Source organism: Bubalus bubalis, chromosome 18 (genome assembly GCF_019923935.1).
Source record: "Bubalus bubalis isolate 160015118507 breed Murrah chromosome 18, NDDB_SH_1, whole genome shotgun sequence".
NCBI classification, from domain to species: Eukaryota; Metazoa; Chordata; class Mammalia; order Artiodactyla; family Bovidae; genus Bubalus; species Bubalus bubalis.
Window position 1 is genome coordinate 19,887,012 of NC_059174.1, and position 18,621 is coordinate 19,905,632.

The window sequence follows — 18,621 nt, forward strand, 5'->3', positions numbered from 1 at the left end:
ATTCGTGACCAACTTGTCCATGGGGACATCACCAGGAAAGTGGCATATTGTGGCTGCTAAGCTGCTAAGTCGCTTCAGTCGTGTCCGACTCTGTGCGACCCCATAGACGGCAGCCCACCAGGCTCCCCCGTCCCTGGGATTCTCCAGGCAAGAACGCTGGAGTGGGTTGCCATTTCCTTCTCCAATGCATGAAAGTGAAAAGAGAAAGTGAAGTCACTCAGTCGTGTCCAACTCTTCACCACTCCATGGACTGCAGCCCACCAGGCTCCTCCATCCATGGGATTTTCCAGGCAAGAGTACTGGAGTGGGGTGCCATTGCCTTCTCCAGCATCTTGTGGCTTCTCCCTAATTACTAAGAAAACAATGGGACTCTGCTGTACTTAGGGCTTAGGATTTATATTCCTTTAACGTGTGCATTTCCTCTGAAGATGCGTGCCTTCTTTCCCCATGTGAGCTGCATGTGAAAATATCCATCTGAATTCTGCACACAAGAAACAGATCTTCTTTTTTTGCTTCATGGGTATCGGTGTCTAAAAGAGTGGAATCAGTCTCAAGAAGTGAGTGTGCAGGAGAAAACAGAAAAGGGAAAAGTTCTGGGAGAAGGATGGAGAAAATATGCTGAGAGGTATCAGGCAAGAATAACTGAAAATCCACCTCTAATTTTAAGAGGTAAAGGATAAGGATTTATAGCCAGAGCCAGACAGACAGCAGGTGTAATTGTCTTGGTTGTATCCAACTGGATCATCACCATCATCACCACCACCACCACCACCATCATTATCAAGCCACGTGTTGATACGGACCTGTGGGTTTGAGAGTGCTTTCACATGTGTGTACACATTTGATCATTGCAATAACCTATACTGAACCATCATGGTTTTTTCCATGCCCAGCATCCACTCCTTCTTAACCTGGTAATACCACCTTAATTTACTTTGGAAACTATCTCTGTAAATTTCAGTCTATATGTTTCAAGTGGGATTGACCCCAAGGTACACCCTCCAAGTGTGAGTTCACCCTCAGGCCCAGACCCCTCAGTTTATTACACTCATCAACCACATGATTGGTGTAGGAATAAGTGCATGATCCAAGTCTGTCCAAAGAAACACAATCCTTGGGACTTTAGTTGAGACTATCAGGAGAGAGAAACCTTTTGGGGCCACTAAACTTAGAGGATGAAGCCTTGAGCTGCCTGGACCTTTGCTTGGTAATAGTTTCTTGGAGGAGAAAACTGACACCAAAGATCGCACAGCCAAAGTTGGAGAAAAAGCAAGACTGAGTCTTGAGAACCTGGTTTAACCCCTTAGATTCATATCTGGATAGGATTGTGCTACCTCTGGACATTCTTATTTGAACCAGACTGAGCTATGTTTCTGTCTTTGGCAAAGAGGTCTAGCTAAAAGGACTAGAGAGAAGAGATTAGAATCCACTTTTTACAGGTTAGAAAATTGAGGCTCAGGACAGCATCCATTAAATCATGATTTGGATCCAATCTGTTGTCTCTCAGTATGGAATTTCTAAAGAATTCTCAAAGCCAGTCAATAGGGAAGATGGGAAGGAAAGGGTTGGCAGGCTGTAGCAACAACAAAAAAAAATGTTTAAGGGTCTCATTAAAAGGAAAGTGAAACGAGAAAGAACAGAGCCATGCTTATGGCATTACAAGTCCTTGGGGAGAGTAGAAATGCTGAAGCTTACAAATGCACAGGAGGCAGCAGATAGCTACAGTTGAGTTTACTAAAGAAACAGTGTTTGAAAATAGAATGGAATTTAGCAATAGTGGGATATACATTGTCTGGGGGAAATTCACTGTATGTGTCTACTCTAAATATTTTGTAAATAGATGTATTCAATATATCAAAAATATGTAAAAGAATCCCTCAATATCCAAATACAGTAGTTAATCTGTAAAAGAATCCCTCAATATCCAAATACAGTAGTTACATCACATATCTATCTACCTCCTTATTTATCTATCTGTCTATCTATCTATAATATCTCCAAATATAGCATTCATATACTGATGATTCTGATGCATAAAATTTGTATATTAAAGCGATGGTTCTCAAAGTGTCATCCTTGGACCAGCAGCATCAGCACCACCTAGGAAAGTCTTAGGCCTTATCCCAGACCTACTGGATCATAACTCTGGGAGGGGGCTTAGAAATATATATTCTAAAAAATCCTCCAGGTAATTCAGATGCATGCTAAAGCCTAAGAACCTTGTAGTAACAATACCTCAGTATGTACATGTCCTTGTATGTATTTTTTTGTGTAACGTTTCTTCAGTGCTTATCAACCTCCTCTGCTGGAAGTCTTGATAGAGAGGAAGAGTATCACTATCTGAATCTAGCCCAGACAGGAAAGTACATATTTTGGAAACATTTAGGTTTTCCTGTTTGGAAGAATCCTCTGTAGTCAGAGCCAGTGGTACTCAGAGTGGTGTGGAATGTGACTGGTCAACTTTCGACTTCTATCTTAATTATAACTTGTGTACAATTATAAGGCAGAATTCTAAAGATACCCGACACTCCCCTCCCGCTCTTGCCCATGGCCAAGAATCCCAAATCCTGTTTATGTAATCAGATTCTAATCTAGGTACTTCTGTGAAGGGATGCTGCAGACATAATTAAAGCCCTAAATTAATAAACCGTAGGGTTGGGAAGCTTATCCATGTGGGTCTGATCCTATCAGGTAAGCCCTTTAAAAGCGGAGTGCTTTGTCTAGTTAGTGATTAAGGAAAAAGTCAGAGAGACTTGAAGTATAAGAAGAGTTCAACATGTCATTGCTAACTCTGAAAGTGTAACGGACCACATGAAAAGAGGTAGCCTCTAGAAGCTGAGAGGTTTCCCAGCTTGACAGCTAGCAAGGAAACTTGGACCTCAGTCCTACAACAACGAGTAACTGCATTTTTCTGACAACTTCAATGAGCTTGGAAGCAAATTTTTGTTCAGAGCCTGTCAGTGAGGACTCAGTTTGACCAGTACCTGGATTTTAGCCTTGTTACACTTTGAATGGAGAACCAGTCATGCTATGTCAGATCACTGATCTATAGAATTGTGAACTAGTAAATGGGTGTTGTTTTAAGCTGCTAAATAGTGATATACTTTATATGTACCAGTAGGAAATGAACACCGCTGGACAGAGAATGTGACAGCTGGAATATGGGACTCGAGCATTTACAGTTGTGTAGGATCTAATCATTTGGAAATGCATGAATAAGATCATTAAAGTGGGAGAGAGTAGAAAGAGCATCTAGGGGAAAATTCAGCTTAGTGAAGAAGAAAAAACACATTGGAAGAAAGAGGAAACCAGGCTGACATATAATTAGGTGAAACCAAGAAAGTCATTGAAAACCAAAGTGAAGACAGATGATTCCACGGAAGGTGATGAACGTGGAGGAGACCAGTGCTGTTGAATGGTAGGTAATGGCCTGGCAAGATTATTACTTAGAGCATTTTTGCACAAATTTCATAAATCAAAGGCATTGTGGAAACCATACATTTAATTTTAGAGACTAAATCTTTATGAAGAATTTACCCTTTAAATCTTCATGAAGGATACATGGACAGAGCAAGGGCAGAGAGCTGGTTAACTTCTAAGTCGAGATCAGAACCCACATATCCTGACACCTCTTTTTATCCTGCAGAACTCTTTCAGCGTGGGAGTCAGCCCTTCCCTGGGGCAGAAGAATAGCTTATATAACTACTGAGATGAGATGAGAACAGATGCTTAAACAAAACATTTGGGCTGTTGGTACCACAGGCTTGGGGCATTAATCCAAGCCCAGATATGAGGATGTTTGCTCCTTAGCCAGGTACAAGGCCCCTCACTTTGTCACAAAGCCAAATGCAATTAGTACATAGGGCATGCTCTTCGAGAGAGCCTCAAACCTGATTAAGAGGTTAGAAACTAGGGCCAGTGTAGGAAGATGAATGATACTGGGATGTTGATGCCCGGAAACAAAAGGACGGAGGATGACCAAATGGTGAGGGCAGAGAGCTATCTGTGAGGTGCCTGAACTGAAGTGTCCTTCCTAGCACACACACACGAGATACACTCCTGCCTAGGTGCTCCTCCTCCATGTGCTTCTGTTTATTAAATAACTGACGGTTTCTTAAACTCACCACCACTATCCCTTCCCCAAGAAACTAAGCAGAATATTACCTTCTGCGAAAGATCCTTTTGCTCACATTGGAAGAGAAGCTACCCATGGGCTGGTATCTGTTTCCGTGGAAACCAAAAATAAATATTGATACTGCGTTAATGGTCTGTGTCTCACTTAAGCTCCATTAAACTTCGAGCACTTGCAAGAAAACAGCCCATTGATGGCCCAGATGTGGGAGAGGGAAGAGGCTTTATAAAAAGCAGCAGTGTGGAAGGCACATGGGGTGTAAGCAGGATTTCGGAGCACTTTTCAACCAGGAAGCTCTCCAGCCGAGGAGACCTACTTACGTGTGCTCCAAATTGCAGGTTAAGAAGCTGGTCCCTGCCTGAATGGATTTTTGTGACCCTGTCCTTTTTATAAAGGACAGTTGTGTGTTTTGGAAAGCTTATCTGTAGACAACAATATTTTCCAGGAACCGACATGCCCAAAGCACAGTGAGCAAAGGCAGCGAGCATCCCAATTAGAGTATTTCTTTCTCCGCCGCCTTTCCCAAAGCAATTCAAGTTGCAGACGCTGAGGTCAGTATTGTTGCCTTTTATATTTATAATCCTGCTTTTAGGAGCAAAGTATTTGATTTATTGCATGAAAGTATTTTACAGCTCTAAGCACTGCTGCTCCTTGGAATAAGGAACATCACAGCCTGCTTAATTTACACGAGGGATGTTAGGACTATTTAATGGCATGTAAACATTTTATAAGGCAAGTTCAAATTGTAGGCCATATTTAATATACTTTCGCAAAATGGACCACAAATGGATTCTAGTTCTTATTTATTGGCCCAATCTTTCTTATGGCATCAAAAGTGAATCGAGTTTTAAAAGGTGTTAAGAGGTTTCAGTACAGTTCGTGACACTGGGCACAATCGGTGAGTCTGCATAAAACAAGCAGCATGTGAATTAATTCCAGAACCAGGGAAACCATGAGCCTTCGAATCAGACTTTATCATATGGCTTCTGGGGCTCAGTCAATAGAAGCTCCTGGGCCCTCAGCCCCCAGCAGAGCTCAGAGCTCAAAGAGCCTCTGGGATTTGAACACTGGGAAAGAACACGGTCCAGAAAGTGTGGTTTCTTGTCATGAAAATTGCTCAATGGGAAAAGCCCTTAGTAGCAAAATGAAGATTCAGGGGCTATCATGGACCTAGATCCAGGGTTCTAGTTTACCATGAGTGTGCAAATAATACGTGATAAACTCCAAAAGTCTGTGTCTGAGAAGCAGGTCTATTATTTTGTCTTCCTTGAATCTCTTTAGGAAACCCTCTTCGCCCCCTACCTCTTACCAGAGCGCACATGCTAAGGTGGGGCTGCTACTAATACAGGCCAGGGTTCTTGGCTGTCTCTCACCAATAGGAATTAACTAGAGGCCAGAAAAGAAATTCAAGCAAGACTTTACTGGGGCTCCTGCTGCAGCAGGGGGCAGCAAGAACAAGTAACAGATTCTCTTGCTTGCTCCCTGAGGTGGTGGTGGACGTGGGAGTGAAGGCTGGTTCCTTATAGAGGGTGAAGGTAGGGGTGTGTCCAGGGGTTGGGCCAGAGGGGTGGCTTAGGTGGTTTGCCCACCTCTCAAGTGTTCTCGGCTTCCATGACCCCACCTGTAAAATAGGAAGGATGAGGTCTAACACATGAGGTTGTCAGGAAAGATGTAAAGGAAGGGGGAGGCTGCGCTGACTGGAAAGCAGGGAACAGGTTGACCAGTTGGTAGAATATTCTTGGTCAGGGCTGAGAAGCAAGGAGACTCTGTTTTTGATTCTGAGGCCCATGTTTATAATGGGAATGAGATGCAGCCCAGAAATCGTGAACTGCCCTTGGCAGGGGCAGTCCTCCCCTACCCTGCTGCTACCTAGACCTTTGGAGGCACCTGTGTCAGCCCCAGGCAAGGTGATCTGGCCCCACAGGGCCCCAAGGGCTCCCCCTAAGACCTGAGGGATTTAGATAGAGCACCAGGCATCCTGAGGCCTGACCCCAATTCTGGGTGGCTGAGACCCCATCTCAGGGCCAGTTAAGTAACACCTCTAGGTCTTGAGGCCGGGTTGACAACTACAGGGAGAGGAAGGGGAAGTGGGTGTCAGTGGGGCAGGCTGGCATTACAGTTGGCGAACAGCTGACTCACTGGAAAAGCCCCTGATGCTGGGAAAGATTGAGGGCAGAAAGAGAAGAGGGAATCAGAGGATGAGATGGCTGGATGGCATTACCAATACAATGGACATGAATTTGGGCAAACTTTGGGAGATGGTGAGCGACAGGGAGGCCGGGCGTGCTGCAGTCTACGGGGTTGAAAAGAGTCGGACACGACTGGCTAAGTGATCGAACAACAACAACAACCTTGGTTTTGCTCCAGGCTCTTCAGAAGTGGCAACTGAATCTTTTCGTATCTTTTTGTCTATAATTTTGTGGTCTTTTTGTATCTTTTTGTCTATACTTTGCCCCAACTGTGCATGCATGCAGTTACTTTTAGTCCCATATACTTTCTTTGTAATTTGTAGCTCGAAGAGACGCTTGTCCAGGTGCTAGCATGGCAGCCCTACAGCAAAGGGTCACAGGTCCCTAGGCTGTCTCACTGCCACCCCTTCCCCCTGACTCCAGGGCTGTGTGAGGATCAGAATGAGCTGGCTAGCCATTCAGGGAGGCCTGTGACCTGTGGTGGGTCAGCTGAAGGCTTTCTGCCGATGGTGGCTCCCCTTCTGTGGCAGGAGACCTGTCAGCAGCCATTTGCCCCCTCCTGGTGGAAGTGCCTGAGAATGAAGCCAGCTCCCAGGGAAGAAGGCTGAGAGGTCTTAGCACTCAGCACTCTGTTCGTACCTGGACCCCATGATGTGGTTCCTCACCTTTCCTCTTCATCTCTGAGTTCTGTGAAGTGCAGCCCATTTCTGACTTTTCAAAACTGTTTTCATCAGGTCATGTCAGTGCTCAGGCAGAGTGTTTGAACTGACCCACAGCCTGCAGTGGCGAGAAAAGGATGGACCACCCAGCTTCCAGGTCCTTTGGGTTTAAGTGAGAAGGACCTTATTCTAAGAGAGGCTACATAGCCACCCTCCCCAGCTCAAATTCCCAAAGGGTTTCCAGAGAGGCTCCCTGAAGAAGAAGTCAGCATCCTTTTCCTTCTCACAGCACATAGCTTAAGGTCCATTTCTGGCTCCCTTCTCCTTACCTTTCTTCTTGAATCTATTTCTAGTTCAGACACTGATTCGGACTGAATCTGTTAGTCTTTCTGGCCTCTACTCTCTCAACTATGGGAAACATGATATCAACTAATATCCATTTGGACTTTTCCCCCCAAACCCTTTTGTACCTAAATTTCATAATAAGCTTGAGGTCATTTATTGCCATTTTAAAGACAGAGATGCAGCGAGCCTCAGAAAGAAACATCATTGGTAGGTAGTGAAGTTGGGTCTGGAGTGCCACTTGCTTACTTCTCAGCCCTGACCGAGAATAGTCCACTAACGGATTGACCTGGTCCCTGCTTTCCAGTCATCCCTGCCTCCCTCTTCCTTTACATCCTTCCTGACAACCTCATGTGTCAGACCTCATCCTCCCTATTTTACAGGTGTGGTCATGAAAGCAGAGAAATTATAGTGAATTGCTCGGGTCCTTGGCATCGGGATTTATACCCTGGTCTTTCTCAACCAAAAAAATTCATTCTGTCTACTTTGTCATTGCTGGGGAGGTAGATGGGTTGACATGACAAAGTCCGCTTACTTTATAAATTTGCCTTAGCTAGCCATGCATTCAACATTCAACAAATAGTTTTGAAGTGTTCTACTGTGGGTCACATAGATAAAAATAAGACAGACATGGGGGAGACAGGGGCTTCCCAGGTAGCAGAGTGATAAAGAACCCACCTGGCATTGAAACATGTAAATATCATGTATGAAACGAGTTGCCAGTCCAGGTTCGATGCACGATACTGGATGCTTGGGGCTGGTGCACTGGGACGACCCAGAGGGATGGAATGGGGAGGGAGGAGGGAGGAGGGTTCAGGATGGGGAACACATGTATACCTGTGGCGGATTCATTTTGATATTTGGCAAAACTAATACAATTATGTAAAGTTTAAAAATAAAATAAAATTAAAAAAAAAAAAAAGAACCCACCTGCCAGTATAGGAGACTCATGGTTCAATCCCTGGATTGGGAAGATCCCTAGGAGAAGGAAATGGCAACCCACTCCAATATTCTTGCTTGGAGAATCCCATGGATAGAGGAGACTGGAGAGGCACAGTCCATGGGATCGCAAAGAGTCAGACACAACTGAGCGACTAAGCATGCACACACACAGAGAAGACAGACAGTAGGTAAATATCTATGATGCATCATGCTAATTCATGATGAGATACTATAGAGCATTGAAGGTGTGTATAGGAAAGGGCATTATCAAGGATGTCAGGAGAGGCCAACCAGGGGAAGTGCTGCCTCAGATCCAATAAAAGGGTTCTAAAGGCCATTCATATGTATATTTTCTTTCCTGGCTTCTTTTTTTCAAAGTCAAAATAACATTTCATGTATAGCCTTTCCCCAGTTAGAATTTCTTCTAATATTTGCTCCTTTGGCTTCAGGAAACCCTTTGATGTGTGGTTGCAAAGGGCCCTGCTTAGGGGGTCTGCTCTGGGCTGGACCATATTTCATCCAAAACGGGGATTCAAAATGAGAGACCATTACTAGTCATGTAATTAACGCTACTGAAGACATACTGCTTATGAAAAGGAAAATGCTAGTGCTGATTATGAAATTTATGAGGTGCTTACATCTTGTGGATTGGAGTGAATTATCTAGTTCCACCGATGCTCTGACCCATTTAAAATGAGAACAGAAGAGGGCAATCTGTTTGCCTCTCAACACTCTCAGAGAAGGTAAAAGGGGTAATTTATATCTGTGTATCTGGCTACTTATTCAGTCTAGAATTAGATAATGAGTTAGTATTTGCATCTGTAAGTCTCTCCCAGTCAGGAGATGAGATGTACTGGGGAAAGCAGAATGGTTTTCACACATGTCCTCTTTCTGGGCTCCTCTGCCCTGGAATAAAATTCATTTTGCTCAAGAGGAGGCTATTGATGTGGGATGTATGTAGACAGGGATGAGGAGGCCTGTTATTTCTCTTTCGGTATCTTATACTTTCAAACCCCAGCACATTCTCTTTTGGTGTGAAAAGATTGGAGGTGAGGGACCGGGGCTCTTTCTGAGGTTCCCACTACCAAGTCGCCCCAAACAGCCTTCCTATAGCCCTGGGATTTATGACACTTGGTGTACTTTTGTCATTTCCAGATATGTCTGCAATTCTCTCCAGAATCATAGTCCGTATATCGTATGGGGTATATTCACTGACTCTGCAATTAAAACAGTCTGTCACATAACCAAACCCCTCTGCATTCCAAATTTAAAATATAGCCTGAAGTCTCTATGTCCACTTTATTTATTTAAAAATGAATAAAATTTTAGAAAACATCAAGTACTGCCTAAAGAAATGGGGGGAAGTTTTCCTAAAGTGCTGTTAGCTATGGGAAAGTTTTCATTCTGTCTAAGCAAAGAGTTTCACTAAAGCAATGGTTCTCAACGGAGGCTGATTTTGGTAGCCTGGGAAACACACGGCAGTATCTGGAGACATCATTAATGGTAACTCCTTGGGGGATGCTGGTGGCATCTAGTGAGAATAAGTCAGGGATAATAAACAGTGCACAGGACAGTCACCACCGCAATGAAGACACCCCAGTGAAGAATTACCTGGTCCAAACTTTGATAGTGCTGAGGTCGAGAAAGCTGCATTGAAGGTATACAGAACACTGAAAGCTTTTGTCCTATAGCCGTTTGGATTCTACTGGGGCCAAAACTGGCCAAATGACCATTTCCAAAGAATTCATAATGTCAGCAGGAGAGTCTAATGACCCTTCCCTTCCTCCTGTGGGTCTCAGTTCTTGGTAAGGATGCAAAGAAGAATCTAAGGTCTTACCCATTGCAAGAAAGTTAATTAAGGAAAGAAAGAACAGGTGCCAAAGAATTGGATGAAACTGAGGATACACAAAGAAAGAAAAGAGTGAATACCCCAAGAGATGCCAAGAGAGACAAATGGCCCTCAAGGGCTGCAGTACAGAGTTGTAAAGTCAGGGTTATTTGCATAATCCGGGGGTGGGGGTCATTGATTGACAGAGGCAGGTTATTTACTGAGATGCCCTACTGCGCATGTCCCTCCCATAATTCAGTCTGTTATAATTAGATGTATGTTATTCATCTGGTCCCATCACTTCATGGCAAATAGATGGGGAAACAGTGGAAACAGCGTCAGACTTTATTTTCTTGGGCTCAAAAATCACTGCAGATGGTGATTGCAGCCATGAAATTAAAAGATGCTTATTCCTTGGAAGGAAAGTTATGACCAACCTAGATAGCATATTGAAAAGCAGAGACATTACTTTGCCAACAAAGGTCCATCTAGTCAAGGCTATGGTTTTTCCAGTAGTCATGTATGGATGTGAGAGTTGGACTGTGAAGAAAGCTGAGTGCTGAAGAATTGATGCTTTTGAACTGTGGTGTTGGAGAAGACTCTTGAGAGTCCCTTGGACTGCAAGGAGATCCAACCAGTCCAAAGGAGATCAGCCCTGGGTGTTCTTTGGAAGGACTGATGCTAAAGCTGAAACTCCAATACTTTGGCCACCTCATGCGAAGAGTTGACTCATTGGAAAAGACTCTGATGCTGGGAGGGATTGGGGGCAGGAGGAGAAGGGGACGACAGAGGATGCGATGGCTGGATGGCATCACTGACTCGATGGACGTGAGTCTGGGTGAACTCTGGGAGTTGGTGATGGACAGGGAGGCCTGGTGTGCTATGATTCATGGCGTAGCAAAGAGTTGGACACGACTGAGCGACTGAACTGAACTGAACTGATGGGCGAATTAGGGATGGGGCTCATAAATTGCTTGAGCGGGATTAGGCGGTTATTGGAAGGTTAGCTGAAGTGGCCGCCTCTCTTGTTTCTGTCAGCTAACTTCCTGCCTATCAATAACATTTTAATACAATGCTAGGGACCACACCTGTAAGAAGGGAAGTGAAATGCAACAAGGACTATGGGATATCAGGGCAGAGAAATATCATGGGGAGTTTGGGGTGATTTACTGAGAGGTGGTCCCCACATGTCCTGCTTAGAAACACACTGGTGAGCTCTGAGGACCAGTTTTCAGGGCCAAAGGAAACAGAGTCCAGAATGCAATGGCTTGAATGTCATGAAGAACTGAACATGAAGATTAGTATTTTCTCAGGACTGAAAAATATGTATATTTATGTGTTGGTATATAGATTGTTCATCTAATCAATATATATATCTATTTTATTATAATATAAATAACACAACAGCTAACAGCTAACAGTTAGTATTGACCACTAACATGTACTAAGTCAGACATTGTGGTGAACTCTTTGCACTGAGTCCTCACCTAAATGTTATCTACTGTCCCATTTTACAGATGAGGAACCTGAGACATGGATATTACAGAGAGAGGTCAAAATCACATGGATGCTAAATGCTACTTCTAAGCCAGATTGGTTGGTAGGAAAGCTCAGGTTCTTATTGACTATCTTATACTCTCTTCCTAGAAATAAAACTTCTTTGTGTACAATCAGAAAGAGCAAGGCAAAGGCTCAAAAATATGGACCCTATGCATAAGGAACCTGCTACACAGACCGGGCTATTACATTCACAGGCATTAAGTGTCTTGATAAAGAGGAGAGTAAGAAGCTGTTGTAACCCCAAGAAGCTTTTCTCAGACCCAAGGGAAGTTCATGCAGAGGCTGTGAAGAGCTAACTCTCTACTTGCTCATTGAGTCTCATAAAACCTCTTTAAATATATCACTGCTATTTAGGTGTCCATCTAAGGATGAATTTTTTATAACATTCTTTGAACTAGAATCAGTTACACAGATGTGTAGACTGGGTCATCCTCAGGGTGGTTCCAGACAAATTTAAACAAAAATAAAAGTACAGAAAGAGAACCAGCAATATCTAAAAGTTGAACAAGATCGACATTCAAAGTAATCTGAAGTTGGTCATAGCATTGGTTATAGATTTAACATGTGCTTTTCCATTTATTCCTTCCAACAGCCCTCGAGGGAAGGGAAGATGGCTCTCAATTTGCAGATGAAAAATGGAATTAAACATAGGTTAAGGGAACAGTTCCCAGCCATTGGCAAGGCCAGAAAGGAGTCAGGATGCAAAACCTCTGACCTGAAATTAATTGACTTTTTCCTACAGTTCTCCTGCCTCTCGGGAGGATATTTCTTAGTTCAATTCATCAAAAGTAACTGGATTTCCAGTTCTATGGGATCAGACTTAGACATAAAGAAAATGATAACTTAAAGAAAGTATGACAAACACAATTAGGAATATGGATCCTGGAGTTTGCTGAATGTGGGTTTAAACTCTGCCCCCACCACCTTCTAGCTCTGAGGAAGAGTCGCCACACTGCAAGTCATGTCAACTCTTTGGGTCTTTGTCTCCTCATCTGCAAATTAAATAAAAACACTATCACTTCACAAGATTGTTACAAGTATGAAATTAGGAGATGGTGATGTATGCATAATTGTTTGTACTATGCCCGTCTTTTCCAACTCTTTTTGACCCCATGGACTTTACAGTCCATAGAATTCTCCAAGACAAAGAATACTGCAGTGGGTAGCCTTTCCCTTCTCCAGGGATCAAACCCAGGTCTCCCACATTGCAAGCAGATTCTTTACCAGCTGAGCCACAAGGGAAGCCTGAGAATGCTAAAGTGGGTAGCCTATCCCTTTGCCAGCAGATTCCCGACCGAGGAATCCAAATGGGGTCTCCTGCATTGCAGGTGGATTCTTTACCAGCTGAGTTACCAGGGAAGCCCAATTTAGAGCAATAATTCATTAAGTGATAGCTATGGTATTTTTATTATTATAAATTATTATACATTTTTCACTGTAAATATCTAGAAGTTGATTGCTCAAATAAACCACAGGAGCTGGGTATGAAAGACAAATGATTAAAGCAGGCCTTGAGAGATGCAATAGAGGTTGGTGAGAATCGGGGGAAACAGAAATTGCATGCCTGCCCTGTCTTGAAGAATTAAAGCGAAAATAATAACAACAACAATAATAAAGGCTTCTAAGTACATACAATATATTTCTAGGTTGTGTGGTCCACAAGCCACCAGTTTATAATTAATATTCAAATCTAATCCCTGCTGTAATTATGGGGAAAAAAAGCTCCAATGGAAGGAAGAGAATTACTGGTGGAATCACTTTAAATACTTCATCACATCTTTCCGCTATCCTCTCATAAATTTATGAAATCTCAGATATTTATTTATATTTCTTCTTTAATACCAAAGCAAGGCAAATCCATATAATTAGCCCTGAGAAATAGGCAGAGTGAATGGGGGCAACCAAGGAAGAATCATAAAAAACTCTTTCATGAAATATCTTCGTTTTCTTTCTAGGGAATATATTGCTGTTCCCACTGAGTATAAATATCACAAAAGTTTAGATGACAGACCCCCATTAACAACCTTGCTGACATTAAAAATGAAGTGGAAATGAAATGTATAATTTCAAAATCATAAAAACACATGATTTCATCAGCACCATATTCAGAGGTTCTCACCTACGTCTCAGAAGACTGAGGTATTGATCTGACTATGAAACTGTGACAATAAAACAATGCTCTATTGACTGCCCCTGCAGGGTCGCCTAATATCATCTATTGAAGTAAGTTGAATAGCAGAGGGAAAGCGCTGTCCCAGTAATAAGTGGTAATTGCCAGGAAGTGAGGCATTGCGGTCCTCATTGACCCCGCATCCTGATATTTTGATGGATTCTATGTAACTCCATTAGGATTGGCATTGTAATATTACACCCGCTCAGCTGTAGAACAACAGACCTCCGTTTGGATCATTGATTTTTGATTATACAGCTCCTCGGCATACCCCACAAGCAATTCCCATTGCCGAGGCCAGGATAGTGAAGCTGTTGGGGGTAACAAATGAAAGACTCTATAACTCTCAGTTACCTCTGTGGTACTTAGAAAGAGCTGCCTCCTCCAGGAGCCTGCAACAGGAGACAATCAGAACACCCACCTTCTTAGCAGGTGAGAATTAACTAGTCTTTAAGATTGTGTTCACAATATTGTTGTTTAAGTCACTAGGTCGTCTCCAACTCTTCTATGACCCCACAGACCGTAGCCCGCAAGGCTCCTCTGTCTATGGAATTTCCCAGGCAACAATACTGGAATGGGTTGCCGTTTCCTTCTCCAGAGGATCTTCCTGACCCAGGGATCGAACTCACATCTCCTGCATTGGCAGGAAGATTCTTTACCACTGAGCCACCAGGGAAGCCCCATGTCCACAATGAGTACTGCACAATTAGGGTGCAGTTTTTGGAAACAAACTTCATAAGGTATGGATTGAAATTGACTGAATATGCAGTCCACGTCTAGAGTACACTGGTTAGATTTTTGACATCTTCATGATAGTTTCACTTATGTTCTTTGACAATTCATGTCTAGAAGAGATGTTTCCATTTGTGTGTCTGTTCATTCGTTTCTTCACTCATTCAAACAGTGCAACTTATAATTTCACGATCAGTGTTTCTCTTGGTTTGTTGTTCTTAGGGGAGGGAGTAGGAATTCAGATGAATTCTAGAAGCCCATCTCTAAGTTTTTGTGATTTCTGGATAGTTCTTCATATTGGATGTGATTTTCACTGTGTAGCTGCACAAACTTGAGATGATGTTGTGGGGGAAAAAAATGAAGATAAAGAACTTAATCGAACAGGGAGCTCAGCTCAATGCTCAGTGATGACCTAGAGGAATAGGATGGGAGGGGTGGGAGGGGGGATATATGCATAATATAGCTGACTCACTTTGTTGTACAGCAGAAACCTAGCACAACATTGTAAAGCAATTACACTCCAATAAAAAAGAAAGAACTGATGTGATAAAAGCCTCTTAGGGACAAGTTTCAGAATAAAAGTAGTGAGTGTTCTCTTTTGGCAACTATTCTTCAGTAGGAGAAAAATCTGTGAGTACCTTACATGCTTCTTTTAACTCATATATACCTTGAGATTGGGCTCCTTTCTGAGCTATGATAGAATCACGATATACCATAGTGTGTCATAAAGGATCATTTAAAGGTCTGCTTTGTCTTCAAAAATTCCCATGATACATTTCTGCTTGTCTCCTCAGAAGTGAGGCTGAGGTTGAGCACATAGTAGGTCTAAAATGAAAAGATTTTCTTCATCAAAAAGCATGGAGCTTAGGCATTTAAAAATCTGGCTTCAGACCTCGACAAATTCCATAATCTGCAAAGAACAATGCATTGTGGGGCAGAGCAGGCTGAATATTTCCCTGAAGAAGGGCTGATGGGGTGACTGTGGGCAAGACTGGGAATCGCAGGACAGGAAGATGGTGGCCCTCTTCACCTTGCTCCAAGCCCCATGGAGGTTTTCCTCTTGCCGCGATATTTTCATGGCTCTCTGACTTTGTCCATGTGGTTACTTCTGCCTAGAGAGTCTTCCTTTCTCTAGAAAAATACTCATCTGTCAATGCCTAGAAGTTCTTCATTCCTTACCCAGGAGCAAAATATTTGTGGTTTTCAGCTTTATCCATAAACCATTTGCAGATGAAGGCGTCTAACTCAGATGACTTGGTCTTCAATGACATCTAATGTAGGTTCATCTGATTTTGTTTCCAGTACAGATTTTCCACAGGGGTAGATGTGGTAAGAAGCACCCTCAAGGATGTCCAGATTGCTCATTAGTAACTTTTTTTTATCACTTTGAATAAATAAACATCAGTCTGACATTTGTCTGTGTAAGTTTGATTAACATGAGCACCTCCTCTGAAAGAGTAACCTGTTTTTGGTGTTCCTGCTCTTTCTTAGGTGACATTCAGATCCTTCCATCTCAATGACAAGTGCAATGATCTTGTCCTGTTCAGAGGAGTTTGTTTAAAGGGTTCTATGATTTGTGAGATTCCACCAAGTCCATGTGTGACCAATGTGCAGATGGGTCTCTCCAAGTCAATGCCAAGTCACTATGATTCCAAAAAACAGTTGGTGAAAGTGAGGGTGAGACTAAAGAATTCACCCTACAGTGATTCTTAGGAACATTTATGGAGGAAACCCAGGGTAAGATTGGACTTGGTGATAAATCGTGTATTTGTATTTGGGGACTTGGAGTCATGGTAACTTGTCCCTCATTGGAGGTGGGGAGGTAAGACATATCATCTGCATCTCACCATTGCAGGAGGGAGAAGCTTGGGCACTCACACTTGAGCCAGGCCACGCTCTCCACTGTCCAGTGGTTGAAAGAGCAAAGCAATAATGGGCTCTCGTGTTCCCTTTGAAATTTCCATAGTTTTGATCAACAAAGTCTGTCTGTAGTCATTTTCATAGAGGATTACCCTAAATTTTGTTTTATTCATTTGTTTTTGTTGTTAAGTAGTCCTGCAAGGAACTCACAAGAGTGATCGATCCATAGCCAATTTAGTGTGGGGAACTAGGCTACTGTGCTTCCTCTAGAAGATCCTCAATATGTGTATCGAATATCCTCAAAAGTCCTCCTTGCCTGAAACCTTTTTATAATTAAAAAGAATTATTTTAATGTGCAATCTCTAATCTTCTTGACTTCAGAAATCCTCCCGCCTCCCCCGGAATAATAACACCTACTTTAATCACAGAATTAGTGATCTACAGAAGGTACTACAAGAAACATTTCCTCAGGCATTATGTAGTCAGATCTTGCCTGGGAAGCAGTCTATCTCTTTAAGGTGATTTTCCTTCTTTCTCATCACATTCAAATGTTAATTATTGTTTTAACACGACCTCCTAGAAAGTAACCCCATTTGCTTATTTCAAGGAGTTTCATGGGGTACCCTACCATTGCTCCTTGTACCACCTGGACTCTTGGGTTTTCTAATGTTATCCTAAATTATTGCCAAAAATAAATATGTGTTACCGAATGTCAGGCCCTTTAATGTGACGAAGGAAACCTTGTTCCTATATACTTCCTCCTAAATGCATTTTGCTAAAGGGCATTTAAAAAAACACATTAAATTTTATGATGACTTTAACAAACAAGTCAGTGATCATGATTTCAGTATAAGCAGCAGGCAGTTAAGGAGAAAGGTCAGTTAAGTCATGGTGTATAGAGTTTCTGCTTGGTGATGACTGACTCTCCCTTTACAGCAAATGACTCTAATGCTATAGTTAAAACGTAGATTCTAAATAGTCAGGCAAGTGACTCCAAAATTAAAATAGTCCTGGCCCCTGGATGCAGCTAGTAATTAACTTTTAATTTTATACAGAAGCATGTCATGCTTTTGACCCTTGACTTTATTTAGTTCTCTCCTGGCATTTCAAAAGCATGATCTGCTAAATAAGGTTGTTAAAATCAGTATTACAGAAAGAAGCAATTGCGGCAAATGTGCATATGGAAATTATAGCCAGAGGGGTGCTTCCTAGAGAAACTGCCTCCATGAACTTAAATTTCTGCTAATTGCTATTGCTATATTATTCAAAAATTATAAATTAGACTATTCGCAAATGGAATTATGTAAGACCTATAGGAGCAAAACAATTGTTGTCTTAGAGTCATGGAATATTACAGATGAAAGGAAATTTATGAAAAATCTGTCAATAGGACCTTTTTACTTCACAATTGGGGAAACTGAGGCTGAGGGAGGGAGCCTGAATCATCATTCAAAGTTCTCATATTCGTGAGAGGGAGCTCTGTTTTAGCACAGTGGAGAGAGGGACCTGAAGGTGGGCATTTTCACTGCTGCTATTTTTCAGTTTTTTAGAAATCACTTTTAAGTTTAAATTTAACCTTTTCTTTACTACTGAATGGTGGGAGAGAAACAAGATTAAAGGGTCAATATTAAGAGTATTATCAATTATTAAGTGATCAGTGCAAAGGAATAGAGGGAAACAATGGAATGGGAAAGACTAGAGATCTCTTCAAGAAAATTAGAGATACCAAGGCAATATTTCATGCAAACATGGATGCAATAAAGGACAGAAATGGTATGGACTTAACAGAAGCAGAAAATATCAAGAAGAGGTGGCAACAAATCTTAGAAGAATTATACAAAATAGACATGACCCAGATAACCACGATGGTGTGGTCACTCACCTAGAGCCAGACATCCTGGAATGTGAAGTAAGTGGGCCTCAGGAAGCATCACTACAAACAAAGCTAGTGGAGGTGATGGAAGTCCAGCTGAGCTATTTCAAATCCTAAAATCTGATGCTGTGAAAATGCTGCACTCAATATGGCAGCAAATTTGGAAAACACAGCAGTGGCCACAGGACTGGAAAAAGTCAGCTTTCATTCCAATCCCAAAGAAAGGCAATACCAAAGAATGTACAAACTATTGCATAATTGCACTCATCCTACATGCTAGCAAAGTAATGCTCAAAATTCTCCAAGCTAGGCTTCAACAATATGTGAACTGAGA